The sequence below is a fragment of the Octopus bimaculoides genome, chromosome 7 (genome assembly GCF_046866305.1).
Source record: "Octopus bimaculoides isolate indiv1 chromosome 7, ASM4686630v1, whole genome shotgun sequence".
Taxonomy (NCBI): Eukaryota; Metazoa; Mollusca; class Cephalopoda; order Octopoda; family Octopodidae; genus Octopus; species Octopus bimaculoides.
This window is the reverse complement of record NC_142934.1, coordinates 32,543,994-32,566,324: the sequence shown is the minus strand read 5'-3', so window position 1 is coordinate 32,566,324 and position 22,331 is coordinate 32,543,994. Positions and strand designations below refer to the sequence as shown.

At 35.1% G+C, this 22,331-nt stretch overlaps 1 protein-coding gene across 1 annotated transcript in view; it reads right to left on the bottom strand.

Moving 5' to 3' along the window:
* The window catches only part of LOC106868907 (uncharacterized), a 325,849-nt gene that overhangs the window by 228,116 nt on the left and 75,402 nt on the right, over window positions 1-22,331 (bottom strand). The gene's annotated exons all lie outside the window — the stretch shown is intronic.

The window sequence follows — 22,331 nt, the reverse complement described above, 5'->3', positions numbered from 1 at the left end:
AACTTCGGAGGGACCAAAAGTGATAGAATCGACACCGCTTAAATTTGAACGCAGGACGTAAACCGACGTAGCTGTAGGTTTTCCTCTCTATCCCCCCTCTCTCTATCTATCTATTTGTTCTAGAGTTTACTCTCCTTTCTGCAGGACTCGCCTGTTTTATTGGTGCGACCAAGATATTGCTCCAGTCGATGTGTCGATGAATCTGAATTTGGATGTTTCTTACTGTTTGTCGGATCCTGCCACGAGGAGGCCAGTAGGTAGGATGCAGGATTTCAACCCAGAATACATAGAAGTGGAACAGCCATCACCAGGAATCTCGTTCAGCATTCTAACTCAAAGAATAGATAGCCTGAAATAATACAACAAGGCAAAAACCTGGTGGCTTTTAATTCTAACGATTCTGCCAATTCGCCGCCTCGGAGGAGCTAAACATCACCAGGTGTTTGCGACGCGTGTGTGTATTTTTTATTGTTTTTCTTTTTTTTTAATCATTCCACACGCTCAAGAACGGTTTCTGATTTAGGTACTAACCCACAAGGGAGTGGATTAATAGATGCCATCGACCTCAGTACTTAACTGGTATTTTATTTTACCGACCCTCGAAAGAATGAAATTCAAAGTTGACCTTGGTGAAATTTGAACTCGGAACGTACAGAGCTGGAACAAATAATGCAGAGGGTTTTTCGCAACGCTCTAACGATTCTGTCAGCTTGTTACTCCCTACAGAATAAAAACAAAATAATTGTTTCAAATTTTTGGCACAAGGTAGGCAATTTGCAAGTGAGTCGCTTACTGATACTTTCTTTTACGCATTCTGAAATGTCACTTAACGAAATAAGAACAAGAGTAAAATAATAATTTCTGATCTAAACACAGAAGTTAAGAAGGATTTTGTGATGAATGCGGTGAATTGACATGTTTTTATTTTACCGACAGGATGAACATTTTACAGACGATTTTGTACACCACTCTACTTATTCTGCCGATTCTACCGCCTAAAAATAGCAGTAATAAGGATTTTAGATAAAGTCACATAATTCGATGGGTGGATTGGTTTTTCCTTTCTGGGCGTGATTGGGAGAAAGGCAAAAGTCATTTTCTGTTGAAGTAAATTCATTTGAACATGCATGCACGCGTTCACACACACATACTCACATATACATGCATGCTGACATACACACATACACACATATACGCGCATGCTGACATACACCCATGTGCGAATATACACAAACACACACAAGCACATAAAGGATGAAATAAAAATAAAGTTTATGTAAATAATTAACAAACTGGTAATTAAAAAAGAGAATCTGGTTTTAATTTGAACAGAGACCATCATCAGAAGGATGGTTTCTATTTAATTTGAAGATCTTCTGTGTCTAGAGTTCAGACTCAGAATAGCAAAAGGCTAGGGCGGCGAGCTGGCAGAATTGTGAGCACGTCGGGCGAAATGCTTAGCGGTATTTCGTTAATCTTTACGTTCTGAGGTCAAATTCCGTCGACTTTGCCTTTCCTCCTTTTGGGGTCGATAAATTAAGTACCAGTTGCGTACTGGAGTCGATCTAATCGACTGACCCCCTCCCCAAAAATTTCGGCCCTTGTCCCTAGAGTAGAAAAGAATAACAAGAGGCTGGCTTCATCAAAATAAAATATCGTCAATCTCTACCATGTTATGAAGTAATCTTTTTTCTTCCGACAGTTAATATTAAACGTATATATAAGTGTGTGTGTGTGTGTGCGTATGTGTGTGCTTGAATTTGTCCCACACACCGCTTAACAACCGGTGTTAGTCTTTTTACGTTCCCGTAACTAAACTGTTCGGCAAAAGAGGCTGATACAAGTACCAGACTTAAAACCAAAATAAATAGGTACCATGGTCGATTTTCTCAACTAAAACCTGCAGTTCAATGATTGAAACAAGTAAACGATAAAGGATTGTCAACAGTGTGGTGTTATGAGCCAGGCTGTGTTGTAGGGAAGGATCTGAAGTGAGGGAGTAGGCATGTCCTGTCGGAAATGGGGCCTGTGGGTGGGCATGCAGGGTGAGTGAGGCGCGAGTAATCAGTTGGCGGCGGACAGCGCATCAGAGCAGACGTGTTTGGCTGTACAGCGGCGGATAGCACACGTGGACGTTGAGTGATTCTTGCAGATCGAGACAGAGCATGTGGACGTTAAAAGCGACCCTTTTCCGGACCGACAGGTAAGACTACCGCAATTCTCTCTTACCTTCCGTATTTTTCCTTCTTCACATCACAAGCTATTTCGGCTCAAAGAAAAAAAATGAAAGTAAAATAAAAATGATGGGTATAGTCCGTGTTTCGAATGAGAAGGTTAGGCCATTTTGTGGCGAGGGAAATGTCACCGCTTAGCTGCAAAAAATTAAGTTGGTGGCAAGACTACAAGGTTCAAATGACCTAGCGAGTTTCATACCGTTGTACCTCGATGAATCGGCGTTGGCGCTATACCTGGAAATGGGGGAGAAGGACCAGTTGAATGCAGAAAAAATAGAAGGCCGGCTATGGAGGCTTTCACAGAACGGTCATTTATGGCATAGGGTTGACTGGGGAAAGCGAAGTGAATGGTTGAACAGGTCGATGTTTTTGCCAATGAAATCTGGAGATTGGCTAAACTCGTGGGATATAGAGATGACGCGTTGGAACAAACTGTTAAGTTAGCTTTTGTGACAGGATTTCCTGGCCACGTTGTCGGTGGAACTTCAAAAGCTGCCAAACATTCACTCCACGGCAATGGTAGAAGTAATGTCTCGGGCCAGAGCCATCGTCTCGTGTTGCCGGACGACACCTTTAGGAGCGACTGCAACAACTAGAAGGGGTTAAAGAGCGGCGGAGAGGGGTCGAACAAGGAATATGTGTGACCCTTTAAAGGGCAGTGTTATCGGTGTCAGGGTTTGCACATGGTGAGAGACTGCAAGGAACCCAGGCCTGGAGTAATTTGCTATCGATGCAGACAAATAGGCCACATCGCGAGTGAATGTGTGCAGGGAAACGGTCTAAGGGAGACTACTGCGACGGCAGTCGTCCTGTCGAAAGAATAGAGGCGCGTATATGGTCGTTGCCAGTAGTAGAAGTCATGGTGAACGGAAAGGTGTCACGAGGCCTTGTGGACACAGGCTGCTCAACAACCCTAATGACTCCAGAAGTGGTAGAAGAATGGAGTGGAATGAGTAGTGTAAGGGCTGTTGACGGTACAGAAGTTGAATGCAGAGGAAGTAGTGATGTGGAGAAGGTGGTACGAGGAACCAGATTGAGGTTGCATGCCATCGTGATTGACTGCATGGTGGATGGAATCAATGTGGTGATGGGGATGGACGCCATTGTCCGTTTGGGAGGTGTCACGGGCAATGAAGCCAGTGTAGCTTTCGGTGATGCGGAGATGCTATGCGCTGTGAGTCCGCGACAGGAGAGTGGTGAGAGCTGCGAACAAAAATATGCTGCACACACCATTACAGACAAAGATTTTCGAGCTGTGTTCGATGGCCAGAAGTGGACAGTGGAATGACACTGGAAGGGATAGCCTCCGACATTGAAAAACGCAGTAGGCTGCTATCAGCATACCCTGAAAGGAGATGCCAGAAACGAGTTTGATGGAGAGGTGGACCGGTGGATCAGGGAAGGTATTCTGATCCCATGGAAAGAGGAAATGGTGAGTGGAGTGCTACTACTGATGGCAGTGGTGCAGTCGACGAAGCATAAAGTCAGCTCAGTATTGGATTTCTGAGAGCTGAATGACCACGTATTGTGCCATATGGGTGGTGAGGCTACGGACATTTGTAGCAAAACCTTGAGAGAGTGGAGGCAGATGACAAGGGCCTCCAAATCAATGATTTGAAGTCAGCATACCTGCAGCTGCATATGGCTGAGAGACTGTGGAAATATCAGCTGGTAAGGTATAAGGGACGGACATACTGCCTGACCAGGTTGGGAGTCAGGCTAAATTCAGCACCGAAGATTATGGCGACAATTCTCAAAACCATCCTGGGAAAGGCGGACAAAGTGAAAAGAACCACCAATTCCTATATTGATGACATTCTGGTGGACGAGAACATAGTGTCAGCAAAGGAGGTCATAAGCCACCTGAAGAGTTTTGGGCTAACTGCCAAACCACCGGAGGCGATGGAAGGAGAAGCTGCACTGGGACTCAAGCTACGGAGAGACAAGGCCGGTGCGTTGGTGTTTCAGAGAGGGAATGAGATCCCAGAACTGGTCTCCAAGACGAGTAGACGAGAACTGTTTTCTGTGTTCTTTGAACCTATCATTCACATGTACATACACACAGACACGTCTACACACTTACCTAAATACTCACGTACTTACATAAGTACATACTTACATACATACATACATGTACACACACACATACATACGTACATACATACATACTTACATACATACATGTACACACACATACACACATACATACATACATACATACATATATGCGTATATGCATGCACACATGCATACGCATGTACACATATGCATACGCACATACATGGACACACACATACATATATGCACACATACATACATACATACATACACACACACATACATACATACATACATACATACACACACACACACATACATACATACATACATACATACATACATACATTACATACGTAAATATATATCATGAACTAAGTGTTACTTTCTCAGATGCAGCACGGAATTTTGTCAGCGAAAAGGTCGCGGTCTCAAAGCGACGAAAATATTTTGGCAAATTAAATTTAAATTTTGAAGTGAATCTAACGGTTTTTGTGTGTTTCTTAAATGGCTTATAAACACCTTCCACGCTGCAATTGTTTTCGTTCCAGCACACGATCTCAGATCAGGTCACTTGCTATGCAAGTACATCTCCGAAATTAAACTATTTCGTTGACAAAAAACCGTAACCAAAGAGTTGTTATCCTTTTTTATACTTTAATTGCTATTCTCTGGAGGTCCCCTCGGTAGTTAGGGTTCCGTGAGACTTTTGTGCAGATCTCATTAAGTTTTACAGTGTTCATGAATATTGAGACTCTTCCCTTCACTAATCCCTTTCTCAGCGCTCTATTTTTAATGTATTTTATACGATTATTATCTTATATTTACGCCAACTGCGGTTTATCATTTAAATTAGTTTTTCTTCCTCATTATTATTGATACAGCGGATTTAATAATAAACGATATAATTATATCAAAATAAGTATGCAATTATATCAGAATATATTTAAGATTTGCATATATTTGGTTTGTTACAGGCTTCACAGATAGAGGGAAAATTAATTGTTGTTTACACAAAAACAAGGTTAGGCACACACTTTTAAACATATACATGCACACATTTATTCATATATCGTCAGATATACATATGCAGACACATACAATTACAGGCGCGGGTGTGTGTTGTTGTTTATTAAACCCAAGCACACACACATGTATATATTAGTGTATACATATATAAATATATACTCTCTGTGTGTATGTGTGTATACACGCACACACACATATAAATATATGTATGTATATACAGAGTGCGTAGGGTATTTGAGAACATACCATTTTTGGATCATTGCGGCATTTTTTGCTAACTCTGTATCTTTGTTTCAGAAAATAATAATGACAGACCCTCAGCTTACTCAAGAAATGAAGAAGAATGCTGTTATTGTGGTAATAAAGGTTGAGCATAGCGATTTAGAAATATCTCGATTTTTAAAAGTTGTCAGATCTTTCGTCTACAAAGTTTGTAAGGAGCTAGAGATTGATGATGGAAGCCTATCACCAGTATCGAGGCATAAAAAGCATTCTAAACGCTCTGAAATCATCAGAACACCTGAATTTATCCAGCAAATTCAACAGACCATTGATTACAATCCCAGAAAGTCCATGAGGTCAATTGTAAATGATCTCCATGTGTCAGAAGGAACAGTCAGAAATGTTGTCCACGAAGACATCATATATAAGTCTTATATGATGAGGAAAGGTCAATTTGTCAGAAAAAGCAAAAGAAAACCACTACATCAGATCTAAAAGGCTCTTAAACAAACTGAAAAATCCAGCAGAAGATTTGATTTGGTTTTTCTCAAACGAGAAAAAATTTGACCATGATCAAAAAGTTAACAGAAGAAATGACAAATGATTATGTGCAGACCCTTCTGAAGTTCCAAGTGTTATGCATACATAATTTCCTGCAACTGTCATGATTTTAAGGGTTGTCAGCAATGAAGGACATGTGATGCCTCCTTACTTCTTTCCACAAGACCTTTAAGTTAACTCTGCCGCCTACATTGAGGTCCTGAAAATAATCGTTAAGCTCTGGATAGACAGTGTATGCAATAGAAGGCCATATGTGTTTCAGTAAGACTCTGCACTATCACACATGTCTCTAGAATGGATGGTTGAAATTTTTCATGATCACAGAACCCCTAACATTTAGTCACCTAATTCCCCAGATCTCAATCCGTTGGACTATTACACGTGGAGCGTTATTGAGAGGGAGGTCAATGAACACGCCCATAACACCAAAGATTCTTTGAAAGCTGCCATAGTCAGAGTAATGTCCAAAATGAACCAGGACCACTTGATTCGAGTATGTAGATGATTTAGATCTCATAGAAACAGTTGTTGAAGCTGAAGGATAGAAAAGAAGGTTTATTTTTATCCTCATAGCATTTATTTTTTGATAAATAGTTATTATCTGTTATTATATATCTCTTTTCTATAAACATAAATCTGTCCTCAAATATCTTACGCACCCTGTACGTATGTATGCATACATGTATGTGCGTATGTGTGTATGTATGTATGTGTGTATGTATGTATGTATGTATGTATGTATGTATGTATGTATGTATGTATGTGCAAAAAATACACATAATAGAGATATGAGCCTAGCATTAAAAGTCAAATTTCTTAAATATAAATTTCTTATGCTAATAGAAAGTTCGATGAAACGAGAAGAGTTTGTACTCAAGATATAAACGATTGAATTTCAGATTTTGATAAAATTGATAACCAGCCTGGAGCCAATGAATAAATTCGGGTATTTGGTGGTCACAGCTTAGCATTATGTTCTTCATACAAAAGAATATAACCGGAAACATCTTAGTGACAAACCATTTTGTCAGTTCCTGAATTCATTCAGATAGCCATTTGGGTTCAATTACAGCAACATGCCTCAACATTTTTTCACTGTTAAAGGAAGTTTCTTTTAATAGCTCTGAACGACTTCAGAATGACTGATATGAGAGAGTCCAAACATTTCATGCAATTCATTCCTACCCATGGAGACAAGTTTGTTTTCAATAGTAATTAATGCTGTATTGTATATATCATCATTATATTCTATTTTCCTGCTAGGACATTGCAACGAAATCTGGTATCTGTAATCTTGTGCAAGAGCTTTTCTTAATTTCAGCCATATTGATACTAGATCCCCTAAGTCACAGTCTTTCAATAGAATAACAGTGACCTCAAGATTCTTCCCATGCAAGACACAGAGGCTTCTAATATAACTGTCTTCTAACGATTATCCCCTTGTAGCAATTCTAAATTCTCTGTAAGAAATTCTCTGAAAATGATCAACAGATCAAAAATCGAGAAAAGATATGGAACCAACAATTTCATGAAGTAACTGTCTGAAGTAAAAGCATTCTTGTTGAAGTATATGCATAGCATAAGCATCTAACTCTTACAACAGGATATCTCTTAACATTAGCTCCCCTTTTTGCAATTTTATCTTGGACAAAGTTTGTAAAGAGCTGTAAAAGTGCTTTTTCTCGACGCAAGAAAATGCCGAGCAGCAGTTTCTGCAGTGAAATAAAATTCTTTTTTATTGTCTAAGTAAACAACCAGTCGTTGAACTGGAGGGCATCGTTCATGAATTAAGGAAACCAAATATTCACCAAAAAGCCTCATATAGCATTCAATCTGAAACTGTGTGATGCCTTCCTCTTGAAAATTTCGTTATATAGTGAACATTGTGACATCAGAACCCATATCTACAGAAATTACAGTATTCTACATTTACATGAATATTAAATGTTTTATATAAAAGCGAATAATAAAGCATTAATTGCCAATTATATGCTGACCATTTTGTTTTTCAAAACCTCTTCTTTTGTTATGATGGTAGTCTATCGGCTCGTTTGAGTTCCTTTAATAAACTTCTGTTGAATTTCGTGCAATATATGATAGTGCTGAAGTAATTATAAGGAATAACTGGGTCGGGGCGGACTGAGTCCATCAACATAAACAAACAGCAAGGGAAATTATAGAACACTTTATGAGCGATGAGTTTCATTTACATATTTGATGTCACTGTCACAATACTGTAAATCAGTATTTTGTTTGCTTGCCATGTTCTCTAGTTCGTCTTTTGTCGACAACAGTGACAACTTGAAAATACAGCATTGAGGTACATTCTAAAACATAGCAAAGACTTTTGATTGTTTTCATAAAATATTTCATGCAGCTTTAAAGTAATTTATAATCTGGTGCTTGAACAGATTTTTGTTACGGCCACGTACTTATTTTTGAATGTCCTTCCGAAAATAGATCTGTAAAAATTATGGTTCTTTATTTTGTAAAGATTGAATAAAATCACCTCTCTGATAAATCTATGCTTGTACTTTAAAAGTTGGCATAAACTCACTTTGTCTCATAATTTCCGCTCCAAATGATGTCATTTGAAAATCATAGCTGTGGATGGAATGATTTTCTTTTTTTTTTTTTTTACAAATATCTTGGAGTTATAATGGTGCTGAAAACAAAATCTAATTATAAATTGTGGCCGCTCAATTAGAGACAAACGGACCTTAGCATTAGAGCCTCACGTACCTAATTATTCTTTATCCCACCAACACACCAACACTCCTGTCACATGTCTTACACGTCGAGTCCAGGGATGCAATTTTTTCAAATGTATCACCATAATTAGGATCATAATTAAATGCAGTTTCTCAGTGCTTTTTTCTCAAAATTTTTATTTGTAAGATTCTGTTGTTGCTGTTTTAAAATTTTATTTCTCAGTCTATTTCAACCTTTTGTGCTGTCTTTTTCTGTCTGTCTTTCTTAGTTTTTACAATCTTATTTGTTTGTCTTTTTCATTTTCCAGAGTATTTTCATTTCTATAATTATCCCTCATTCTCTGCCATTTTATTTCTCCATCTTGTTCTCGCTTCTTCCCTACATACTCACTCATTTTTTTCAACCTCATTTTCTATCCGTTTTACTTTCTATTTTCTCAGTATAGCGCTTTGTCACCTTTTGAAGTTTCATTCTTTTCCTCTCTCTCTTTTTCACTCTTTTACGGTAATAATTATTTGTTTACTTTTCTCTCATGCTCATGAACGCTCATGGGAAAGAGATCATAATAGTGGCCTTTAATAGTTTGACTACTAAATAATACACAAATGTTCCATTCCGGGAGTACTCGACTGTTTACGGTGAACTGAGAAACAATTTCAAAGCCATTTTTGTGATGAATCTGATTTTGCATGCTACAATTCATTAATTGCTACCAGTAAAACATTACCCGACTGATATAAGTTTACTAATACTGCATTATGCTACTAGGAATAAATGGGTGAAAACCCCTGTTGTTAAATACATGATGTACGACTTTTTCATGTATGATAGTAATTGATATTGTTATGAAACAAGAATCATCAGATCCTGAAAAAATTAATGTTATTTATTTCTATTTAAAATTAAATCTGTCCAAGAAATAAGTTACTTTGATTTTGTTGAATATTTTTCAATGAATTTAATGCATACTTTATCTTAAATGTACACTCAAGGTGGCGGAAAAAGTATGGTGATTAACATTATCCCTTACCATGATTAATAAGGTTCAAAACAAATAACTGTAACGTTGGACACTTGCATATTTGTTCTGCGTTCACTTGACACTTACGAGGCACTACAACGAAAATTTTAACTTCTAGCGAAAAAAATTATAAAATGAATATAAGAGTGTGTGTGTGTGTGTGTGTGTGTGTGTGTGTGTGTGTGTGTGTGTGTGTGTGTGTGTGTGTGTGTGTGTGTGTGTGTGTGTGTGTGTGTGTGTGTGTGTGTGTGTGTGTGTGTGTGTGTGTGTGTGTGTGTGTGTTCTAAATTAGATTTTCCATTATGCAATTGCTACGACGAACATTCTTTAGAAACTAAACTATTTATCTCTCATAAATTGTGCATATACAGAGGGGATAACTGTACTACACCTGTAACTGCAAAGATTAAGGTTTTCCTCTTTGTTTTGTTTGTATCATATTCTCCGACTTATAAAGTGTTCCTTGCTTAAACTTCTCCACATGAAAATTCTTTGTGTATTTATTCTTGGTTAACGAAATCAAGTTAATTTAAGTTACATTTAAGTGACGTGTTCACTTTGAAGTGGTCTATTTCACCATGAAACGACACGTCCTCGTTTAAAAATCAATATATTTGCACTTTGAAATTATGATTTCAGTTTATTGTGTAAAATACAATTACATATTGATTACCTATATCAATATGTATCGATGTAATAGTTGTTAATGGGAAAATTGTCAATTACTAACCACATAGAGATGTAACCTCTATATAACAGTAACCGATATAAATGTTGGCTGGTTGGTTGGTTGGTTGGCTGGTTGGTTGGTTGGTTGGTTGGTTGGTTGGTTGGTTGGTTGGTTGGTTGGTTGGCTAGTTGGTTGGTTGGTTGATTTCTCCAGTCACGCTTTACATCAGTGATTCCCAAATTTTTTCGGGCTGCCGCCCCCTTAACACTCAGACCACATTCCTAGCGCCTCCACCTCAACTAACCATCACAAATATAGACCTCTTTCTGAAGCAAATTCAAAGCAAATGTATTTCACAAATAAAACTTGACCTGATGAATCCATTATTTTGCTGTTTTTAACCCATTATCACCCCAATTTTTACATGAATTGTACCCCATTATCGTCCCATTTTTCTTCAACGCCCCTTGGAACTTTCCACCCACCCCCAGTGGGCAATATCGCCCACTTTGGGAACCACCGCTTTACATCGTACAAAGAGACAAGGAGAGAGGGTAAAACAAATACAAAAAGTTAAGATAAGAGTTACAGGATGAGTGCATATACTAGACTTCGTGGCAGGAGAAGCAGAGGGAGTAAATGACAGAGTAATTATGAGAGGAGTTATACAAATGAGACACTTGTTTTAATTAATCTTATTTTAAGGTAATAAATATTTTCTTTTGAAAATTAGTATTCGTTTCATTAATTTAAATAAGCACAAAAAAATTTAATCACGGTTAAATTGTAATTATTGTATATATGTCATATTTCCTGACATTACCCATGGTGATAAAGGTATATTTCCAAAGTTACCTATTATACGATGGGTAACACTTTAGTATCGATGTAATAGTTGTGTAAACAACAATCAAATACTGACCACATATAGAGATAGTAGCTATAAATACAAAATACAGTCAAATAATTGACGCACCATGACGAAGAAGTTAAGAAGTTTGCTTCACAACCACAAGACTCGGGTTACTTTCTCCACCTGGGGTCTTGAGCTAGTGTCATTTGCCACGGCTCTGGTCGTTTCAATCCTTGATAATGACATTGGGTAGATAGTGCCCTTTTCTTTGGATGCTTTTTTTTTGTATTCTTCTTATCTTCACTCTTAAATATAAGCCAAAGATTCGTCGAATGAACTACAATAAATGGTACATGCCTTTCAGACGACATTGTCATATGGAATCAAAGAAATGGAAGAAATTATGTTATATTTTCTTCATAAGTGAAAATAGTTTTTTTGTCATTTGAGTCTCGAAGAAGAATGAAAGTAATAATTATACATCTGACTCAAAAGTTCAGATTTATCACATACAGAGTCAGACTGATTCTGCTTGAGAGTTACGTAAAAGGTACACGAACTATGTCAATGATTCAATGAGCAGATAGATAAATTGATCGTATAACTGATCATTCATCGTTGAAAACGACGGAGATCCATTTACAGTGGTATACTGTCCAATATAATAGATGCGATATTGTAAAATATAGTGAAATACGAAGCACATATCATGGCTTATAGTGTAGGCTAAAAGATGAATACTAAGTAGGTGTTGTTTATTCTTAGTAGTTTCTGATAGAAGATACTGATCTAATCTATAAAACAAAGGAACGTGATAAATCTGTATATACCTTATTTATTTTTTTTATTGTTGGATATGTTGGATGTGCTGAATATGAGAAATTGCGGTCGTTGAAGTAGTAATAGTAGTCCATAATAAATAACGTCTGGTAGATAGTTGAACATATAAAATAACGTCGTTTCGTGATTGTCGATACGAAATCTTTTCTTACCTACATGAACGGCTTAGCAAAACAGATATTAAAATAGCATTCACCAACGCAATTTTCAACTCATTTTTTATTCAATTCAATAATATTTTGTGTTGCTTATTATGTATACTTTAAGTCAGTGTATATATACTTGTTTTAATTCATTACTGCTATCTTTAACTTAAATCAAACTTGCACGAGATTATAGAAAAACGGACTCGAAAATGTGATATTACTTCCATTCTTCTTCGAGATTCTAATGACAAAAATAATATTTTCACTTCTGAAGAAAACATAACAATTTCTTCTATTTCTTCGATTCCATACGAAACTGTCGTCTGAAAACAGTCTCCCGAGATAGACAATTTGTTAGGTTGTCAAGCATGTAAATAACACCATTTATTGTCTTTCACGAATCTTTGGCGTATATTTAATAGTCAAGATCAGAAGAATACAAAGAAAAATATTCTTAATGCACCGAATAAATTGTCTGTTTTTAATCTGGAAACTCTGCATCAAATGACTGATTTGGAAAGACGAACAAATAAAACAGTGAGGTAGAAAAATTTGGATGTTCAGTTCAAAGAAAACTTTTCTTAGGTATTTGCATTTAGGAGAAGGTTCTGGAACAAGTGAATATTTGGCCAATAACGCTATCATTTACATATCATTTCTATTCTCGTTATATATGACAAAGAATTCATATAATTTACTATTTTTGTTGTTGTTGCTTCTGCTACTTCTGTTGTTATTGTTGTTGTTGATGTTCTTGTTGATGGTGTCCTTGTTGTTGTTATTTAAGCTCAGCTTGCATGTAATGTCTACGTTCCTGAGATGTTCGTACGATAATAAATTATGGATTAGGTTTTTAACGATTCTATTTTATATGTGAACAATTCTGCCCATTATGTGTATGTGAGACAGTCTGAGTGAGTGAATGTATACCTGTGTGTTTGTATATGATGGTTTAGGTGTGTGTCTCTGTGTGTATGTATATATGTATGTAAATATATATGTATATATATTACATATATATATATATATATATATATATATATATATATATATCATAAAAAGTGACAACAAAAGAATCTGACCTCGATATTAGGTAAATAGAGGACTATTTATATATGTATAATTCATGACAATCAGTAAGTTATCATCATAGTACTCGGAGTTCCGAATGTCGGAGCGAAGAGCTACGATGCATTCACGTCGGCTAAACCGTTGAATAACAGGGAAGTTACTCTAATAGGTAGGAAAAAGAAAAAAGATAAAAGATAAAAGATAAAAAATACACACAACCATATTCTCACAATACATAGACATTAAACCTCCAGCGTTCATAACGTCTACATACGTACACACTCACACAAGCATGTATATGTATATGCACATACACACACACACACACAGACACACACACACACACACACACACACACACACACACACACACACACACACACACACACACACACACACACACACACACACACACATGTATGTATGTATATGTGCCCGCAACTTCATTCTCATGTACACATAGGTATCTGCATGCATACATTCACACTCCAGCATATACGTATATACATATACATATATATGTGTATATATATATATATATATATATATATATATATATATATATATATATATATATATACACATATATACATACATATATGTGCATATATATATACATACATATACATCCTCCTATCACACACCTACATCCGCTCATATACATACACATACGCATACATATATATACACACGCACACACAATTATTTGTACAAAATATATACATACATATACATATACTTACACACGTACGCATTCACACAATTAAAAAGGAAAAAAAATGAATATATATATATATAAAAAATAAAAAATGTTAAGACATATGCGGGAGAGTGAATATATGCCTGTATATATATACGTATATTTATACGTATAAATGTCTAAATATATATGCATACAGACACCTATGTGTAATTGAGGATGAAGTTACGTGCAAATACACGTAAATATATATATATATATATATATATATATATATATATATATATATATATATATATATACATACATGTGTGTGTATGTGTGTGGGTATGTGCGTATGCATGAGTACGTACATGCACATATATGTGTGTGTACGTATGTACATGTACATATACATGTTTGTGTGAGTGTGTACGTATGTAAACGTTATGAATGCAGGCGGTTTTATGTCTATGTATTGTGAGAATAAGGTTGCGTGTATTTTTTATCTTTTATCTTTTATCTTTTTTCTTTCTTTCTTTTTTTCCTATCTATTAGAGTAACATCCCTTTTATTCAATGGTTTTTTCATAGCGTCTATTACCATTAATAGCCGACGAGAATGTATTGTAGCTCTTCGCTCCAACATTCCAAAATCCGAGTACTACAATGACAACTTACTGATTGTCCTAAATTATATATATATATATATATATATATATATATATATGATTGACCGTTGACTGAACACTATTCAATTTTTGTCTCCGTGTTTTTCTCCTAGTCTCCGTATTCTTTCTGTTGAAGAGCGTAGCTCGAAACGTCAAAGACTTTCCGTATTCCCGAGCGTCATACTAATATATACTTTTGTTATTTACACCACCTGTCCTCGTCTGTTGTTATTTTTTGTATATTCTCCCATATATATATATATGCGTTCAGGGGTGGCTGTGTAGTAGCAAGCTTGGTTCCCAACCATATGGTTCCAAGTCCAGTCCCACTGACTGGCACCTTGAGCAAGCGTCTTCTAACAAAGCCTCGGGCCGACCAGTGAGTAGATTTGGTAGACGGAAACTGAAAGACGCCTATCGTATATATATATATATATATATATATATATGTATGTATATGTATGTGAGAGTGTGTGTGTCTTTGTACCCCATCATCACTTGAAAACCAGTGTTGGTGTGTTTACATCTCTGAAACTTAACTGTTTGGTAAGAAGACCAATAAAATAATTACTAGGCTTTAAAAATAAATCCTGGGGTGGAATTGTTCGACAAAAACACTTCAGGGCGGTGCTCCAGCATGACTGCAGTCAAATGACTGAAACAAGTAAAAGAATAAAAGAATATATATATATATATGTATAATCCAAGAGAGTTAGGGGTTGAGGATCCAACCCACTGCTGGGAGGGTACCCAATTATTGTTACACTAGTGTTATACCAAGTGCAATACGTGGGTGCGGGTAAAAGGGTTTTTTTACCCTAAATTTATATAGCAATAAGAAAATGGAGGGGAACGTGAGGTACTCATCAACTTGCAAACACTGTATTCCGTTGATTAATCTGTTTATTTTATAACCAAAATGACAAAAAACACAATACACAGACACTTATGACATACCTGTACGCTAGAGTAATTAGTAGATGAAAATGTAATGGGGTACATGCATGATTCACTAGGCCTCTTCAGAGATTTACAAAATTCAATTAATGAATTTTGCAAAATTTAAATACAAATATAAAATCAAAATAAAAATAAAAAATAAAAAATAAAAATATAAAAATATAAGGCACATAAAAAAAAACTACAAAAAGTATATAAAAAAACATATAGTCATAAAAACTCATATATACATGCATATGCATATATACATTACCATATACAGATATACATGGGTACAAAAACATAACCACATGGGTACATATATGTGTGCTCAAATGCACATACACAGATGGCTGTACATGCATACCAAAATAGTCAACAGTCACTGTTACCATATGTGAAGGGGACGGACACACACATATATATATATATATATATATCCCCTCACACATACATACATACATACATACATACATACATACATACATACATACATACATACATATATGTATATATAAATACTCCCATACATACATGTTCCCTGGTATGAACGTTTTTCGTCGCGTTTGGAAAGCTGTTTATATGCTAAATCTGTGGGGTACGTGCGTGTCAGTTCTGTACGTGGTGAGGTACTCCGTTATTTTTTCGTTTATGGAGAAGATAGGGTCCTGCTAGTAGTGGGTATTTAGAATCCTGCTGGTATTTGGGGAGGGATAATTTTTACTGCTAATTCCTCTCATCTAATTGGACATCTATTGTTTTAAACTATCTAGGCTTAGCTACGGTTGGATAGTCTTTAACCGGTCAAAAGAGTTAGGTGTGAATATATATATATACATACATACACACACACGCGTGTGTGGATGTATGTATACACGTGCACACATACGTATACACATACACACACATACATACCTTCATGCCTGTATATACTTATATAGATGGAGTGTATATACAAATACAAAGATTAAATGAGTTGTTGAATAGATTATTAAGAAGTTTATATGCGGATACAAATAAATAAATAAATATTCGTATGTATGTATACACATATACACGACTAGACTATAATAAGGGGTAAAGTAACAAAACAAAGCCATAATATGTTAATACTATAAGACTGCTCATATTCCACTTCACGGTATGTTGGCGTTAAATGCTAAGATTATATCTATAATACAGTCTCAGATTACTTATTAAGACTCCTACGTATATATAACGTACACCTATATGTTATCAAATTGTAGTTATTTTGGGTGAAAGTACGATCAAAAGCTATTGTACCCGACTCATTGTCTTAGATTATGCTTAAGAGTTTCTTATGTCTGACAGCAGGATTCTCTACATAGTAGAGTCACTCAACTAATGAACCACTACGGCAGTTATTCATAAACTTAGTGATTCGCGTGTAATTATATCTCATTGTTTCTACTGTTAGCTTTATACATGGGACGCTATTTACTATAGAGACAAGAGTGAATGGGGGTGACCTTAAGATTTGAGTATCCTACATAACTAACTATTCTAGCTACTAATTAACCAATACATTAGTTCAAATGAGTAAATAAGTAAATAATTAATTGACTAATCAAACAATCGATGAATAAATCTGTCCAAACCTTGGCAAAATAGCGTTAAATACTAGAGACCTTAGCACGTAGTAGACAGTTACCCACACATTTTCATATCTACACACTCAAAATGTGCATACACACAGATATATATAAGTGCACGTACATCAACATAATTATATCAAACTAAATATATATATACTCATTTACATATGTCTGCTTAATTATCATATGTTAGCTAATACAATGTCAGTAAACTCTCATTAGTTACCATTAAAACAGATGTGGTGCTTTAGTACTAGCTTCTATTTATATTAAATGTATATATATACATAGATATCACACTTAACCTCATTCAATATAGGATAGTAACAGTGGTTAGCTTAAATACATACTATTACATCAGGGATGGTATTTTAATACTAGGTTCTACTTGAATTTAGAGAAGGTATACCCAATTTTATGAAGGCATGAAACGTTGCGTTCCTTCAGATTGTTAATAAGCGGAATTTGGCCCTAATTAGGAAAAAAAATTCATTTATGCATAATAAGCATTTTCTATTTTTATTATTGTATGCAGGTGCGGATGTCAATATTTCCCAGTGTAGGTTAAAGTTAGTACCTTTATTTTTGAGTTCCCATATGTAGCTACTTAATCCGGTAGAATGTCTTCTGTTCCTGTTCCTAAACGTATAATTGTGATAATCAAGTCTTTGTTTCATACTGTTTTTAGTCGCACCCACGTATACCCTACTATCATATTTTGTATTTACTACACATTGGTATACTACTTCCTTTCTAATGCAGCTATTTTCGAACACGCAATTTTCACTTATTCTACAATTACAATTTTTACTTTGGTGCACATAGTTAATGTAATTGGTGTTAAAATTTGCCATGCTTTTACTATTTATTCGGTTATTGTTGATCCTCAAGATACTGTTATTGCTAATACTATTATCAATGTTAGTATTCCTACTACTGTTGTTATTATTAATACTTCCATTGTTACTTGTACTATTATTATTATTACTACTATTTTTATTATTTATGTTAATGTTATTGTTTCCAGTATCAATATTAATATCATTATTACCATTATTATAATTATCATTATTATAGTTATCATTGTTGCTATATATGTTTGTGTTGTCTATGTTATTTTTCCTACTCATATAGAAAACATCCAGTTTTCTATTGTTAATTGAGAAGATTATGGTAGCCAGGTTGTGCGTTAGGCTATATCCTATTCTTACTGTTTTATTATTAATTAACTCCCAATATTTATTTTTTCCTTTTACAAAGTGCTTATTGATTAGACTGAAGATTGTTTTTACTATGTCCTTTTTGATTCTGCATGGCGAAGGGGATTATTAGCCACAGAGTGTCTAACCCATTATTGTCTTTCTAAGGGTTGTCTACATTATGTGTGGATCTTCCGGTATTATTCATATTCCTAATATTATACTTAATATTATTCTTCATGTTACCGTTTTTGTTGCTGTTCTTCCTATTATAACTATTGTTTTTAAAACCATTTTTTTCGTCCTCAATTATTGTCAATATCACCATTATTACTATTATTGCCATCCTTTCTGTTATTAATGCTCTTATCACTATTGCTTTCATTACTATTATCTCTCGTTGGTTGCCCTATCCTATTTTTAATATTTTTCTTATTACTATTACTAATATCATTATTACTATTACTGATTCTGCAACCATTGCTTTTGTTTTTATTTCTGGTTTTGGCAGTGCTACATTTGGCAAAACTATTCATTTTGGGGGTAATTGTTCCATCCTGACTATTATGGTTATTGTTGTTATTGGGGATGTATTTTATTCTATTCTTATATCCTGCATTTTTTAGTGCCACATTGTATCTTTCCTTATGTTTATTGAAAATCTCCTCATTAAAGGAGAGGTTTGAAATTCTTTTACTTATATTCAGTAGTAGTGCTTTTTTTATTTGTTGGGGATGGTTACTAGAACTATTTATATATCTTAGATTAGAATTTTCCTTTATATACGGCTCGTCATTTTGGTTATAAAATAAACAGATTTATCAACGGAATACAGTGTCTGCAAGTTGATGAGTACCTCATATTCCCGTCCATTTTCTTACTGCTATATATATATATGTGTATATATATATATATATATATATATATATATATATATATATATATATATATATATATATATATATATATATATATATATACAACAAATGATAGAGACGGAAAATGGAAAAAAGTAGAAACTTTATTGCTCGCAACGATCGTTTCGACGCATCTTGCATCGATCCCTGACAGGTGGGATAGTGTATAACTAGTTATGGTGCATCTCTCTGTGCAGACGCATCTCCTCAGTTATAAGGGGTGTTTCGTTAAATAAACTCTGTTTCGCCCGGTTTAAATACAGCATGGCGCTAGTGACAGTATGTTTCAGCCATTATATAATAAGAACTGGAGATCGATTTGTTCGACCAAACCTTTCAATGCAGTATCCCATGGCTGCAGTCCAATGACTGAAAAAGGTAAAAGATAAAGAACACGCTCGCTCACACACAAATATGTGATTTTATGTGTACATCAGTGTGTGTGTGTGTGTGTGTGTGTGTGTGTGTATGTATGTGTGTATGTATGTATGTATGTTAGTATATATATATATATATATATATATATATATATATATATATATATATATATATATATATATATATACATATATATATGTATATATACACATACACACACACACATACACACACACACATACACACACACACACACATATACAGGCACGGGAGTGGCTGTGTGGTAAGTAGTTTCCTTACCAACAATATGGTTCCGGGTTCAGTCCCACTGCGTTGCACCTTGGGCAAGTGTCTTCTACTATAGCCTCGAGCCGATCAAAGCCTTGTGAGTGGAATTGATAAACGCAAACTGAAATAAACCCATCGTGTATATATATATATATAATTTATATAAGGGCATTACTATACAGTAATGCCTCACGCTTAGAGGGACTTTATAAGTCAAAACTACCAAAATAAGCACATATTTACCGAACGCGAGGGAATGCAACTTTCCCGAAGTGTAACTTGAAAAGCCCGCCTCTTTCACGGATATATAAGGATGAACAGAAGTCATTGTACTGTGTTGGGTACATCAGGGTATGTTGATTTTTGTTTATTCTTTATGTGTCTCGACCATACGTGCACTGATGAATAAAAGATGCAGCTTACTGCATAGTTTTGCTGTATTAATTATGAAACCAGTGGTTTGCCGTTAAGTTAAAAGTTTTTAGGAGGTTAGCTTTGAAAGTTGCATTCCCTCGCTTTCGGTAAATATGTGCTTATTTTGGTAGTTTTGACTTATAAAGTCCCTCTGAGCGTGAGGCATTACTGTATAGTAATGCCCTTATATAAATTATATCATATATATTTATGGGAAAAAAACGATGGATCTTTTTTCCTTATGAGGCTTTTTCACGCTGACTACTTGATAAATTCTTATAGAGATTTTATCCTTATATTATATTATATATATATATATATATATATATATATATATATATATATATATATATGCATGTGTTTGTGCATCTGTGTTTGTCACCCCAACATTGCTTGACAACCGATGCTGGTGTGTTTTCGTCCCCGTAACTTAGCGGTTCGGCAAAAGAGACCGATAGAACAAGTAGTAAGCTTACAAAGAATAAGTCCTGGGGTTGATTTGCTCGACTAAAGGCAGTGCTCCAGTATGCCCACTGTCAAATCACTGAATTAAGTAAAATAATAAAAGAATAAAAGAATGTATATTTCGATGTTGTATTTGATTTACAAGATTCTTTATGTGAATTCGTGCGTTGAAGCATATTTTATTGTGTCTGGGTAGAGTCATTCTTTTTTAGTGCCTTATTACTTAACACACTCAACGGTTCGATGTCCACTCTCTCTCTATCTCTCTCTCTCTCTTTTCATTGCGTCTTGCAAACTTTTCAATAGTCGTTGACTTTCAACGACTATTAAAAGGTTGCCAGACGCAACGAAAATTTAAGAAAAATAAATAAGTAGATGAGTGGAAATCAAACCGGTGTGTGTGTTAAATAATAAGGCACTAAAAGAGAATGACTCTCCCCAGACACAGCAATATATATATATATACTAGCAGAAATACCCGGCTTTGCCCGGGTTAAAGAGAATAATGAAATCTAAAAACGCCGTCTAGACTACGCAACCCTCAACTGTTAGTAGCTACGATACCATATTTCTACATTAATAACTCTCCAATCCATGCCAGCATGGAACATAGACATTAAGTGGAATGCCAGTCTCTCATCTAGGAGGGCCTTGAAATCAATGTTACCAACTGGGGACTATGTGTGTCGTAGTGATAATAAAAAGACCCAAAGAATGTCTGCAACGAAATAATTTTACTCAACACTTTGCAAGTGAATCAGTGGAGGCAAAGATGCGTCTCATTTACTTGACAATTTATGCACCACATTGCAGAAATCACAATGAAAGTATATCTGAAAGGGTAGTTTTACACTGTTGTACCGTTGAATTACAAATAATGCTCATCTGTTATGTTCGGGTTAAAATTTCATCAACATCAAAAATATATGAATTTTCATGGGAGTTATGGCCGTTATACATAGAATATAATTTCCAAATTTCATAAAGATCCGTTCAGTACTTTTGACGTAGTTTTGGATAAGATAACAAATGACTAATGTGTGTGTTTGTGTGCATGTGTTTGTGTGTGATGGGTGTATATATGTATAGATATCTGTATGCATGTATATATATGTATATATGTGTACATATTACATGTACATCTATATATATATATATACATCTACACATGTGTATACATATACATGTATGCATATATATATGCTTATACGTGTACATATACATGTATATGTATACATATACATCTCTTTCTCTCTTTCTCTCTCTCTGAAAGTATCTGTCATTACAGTATCGAAATGTGATTGTTTCAGTTAGTGGAATAATGTGTACATATACATCTATATGTATACA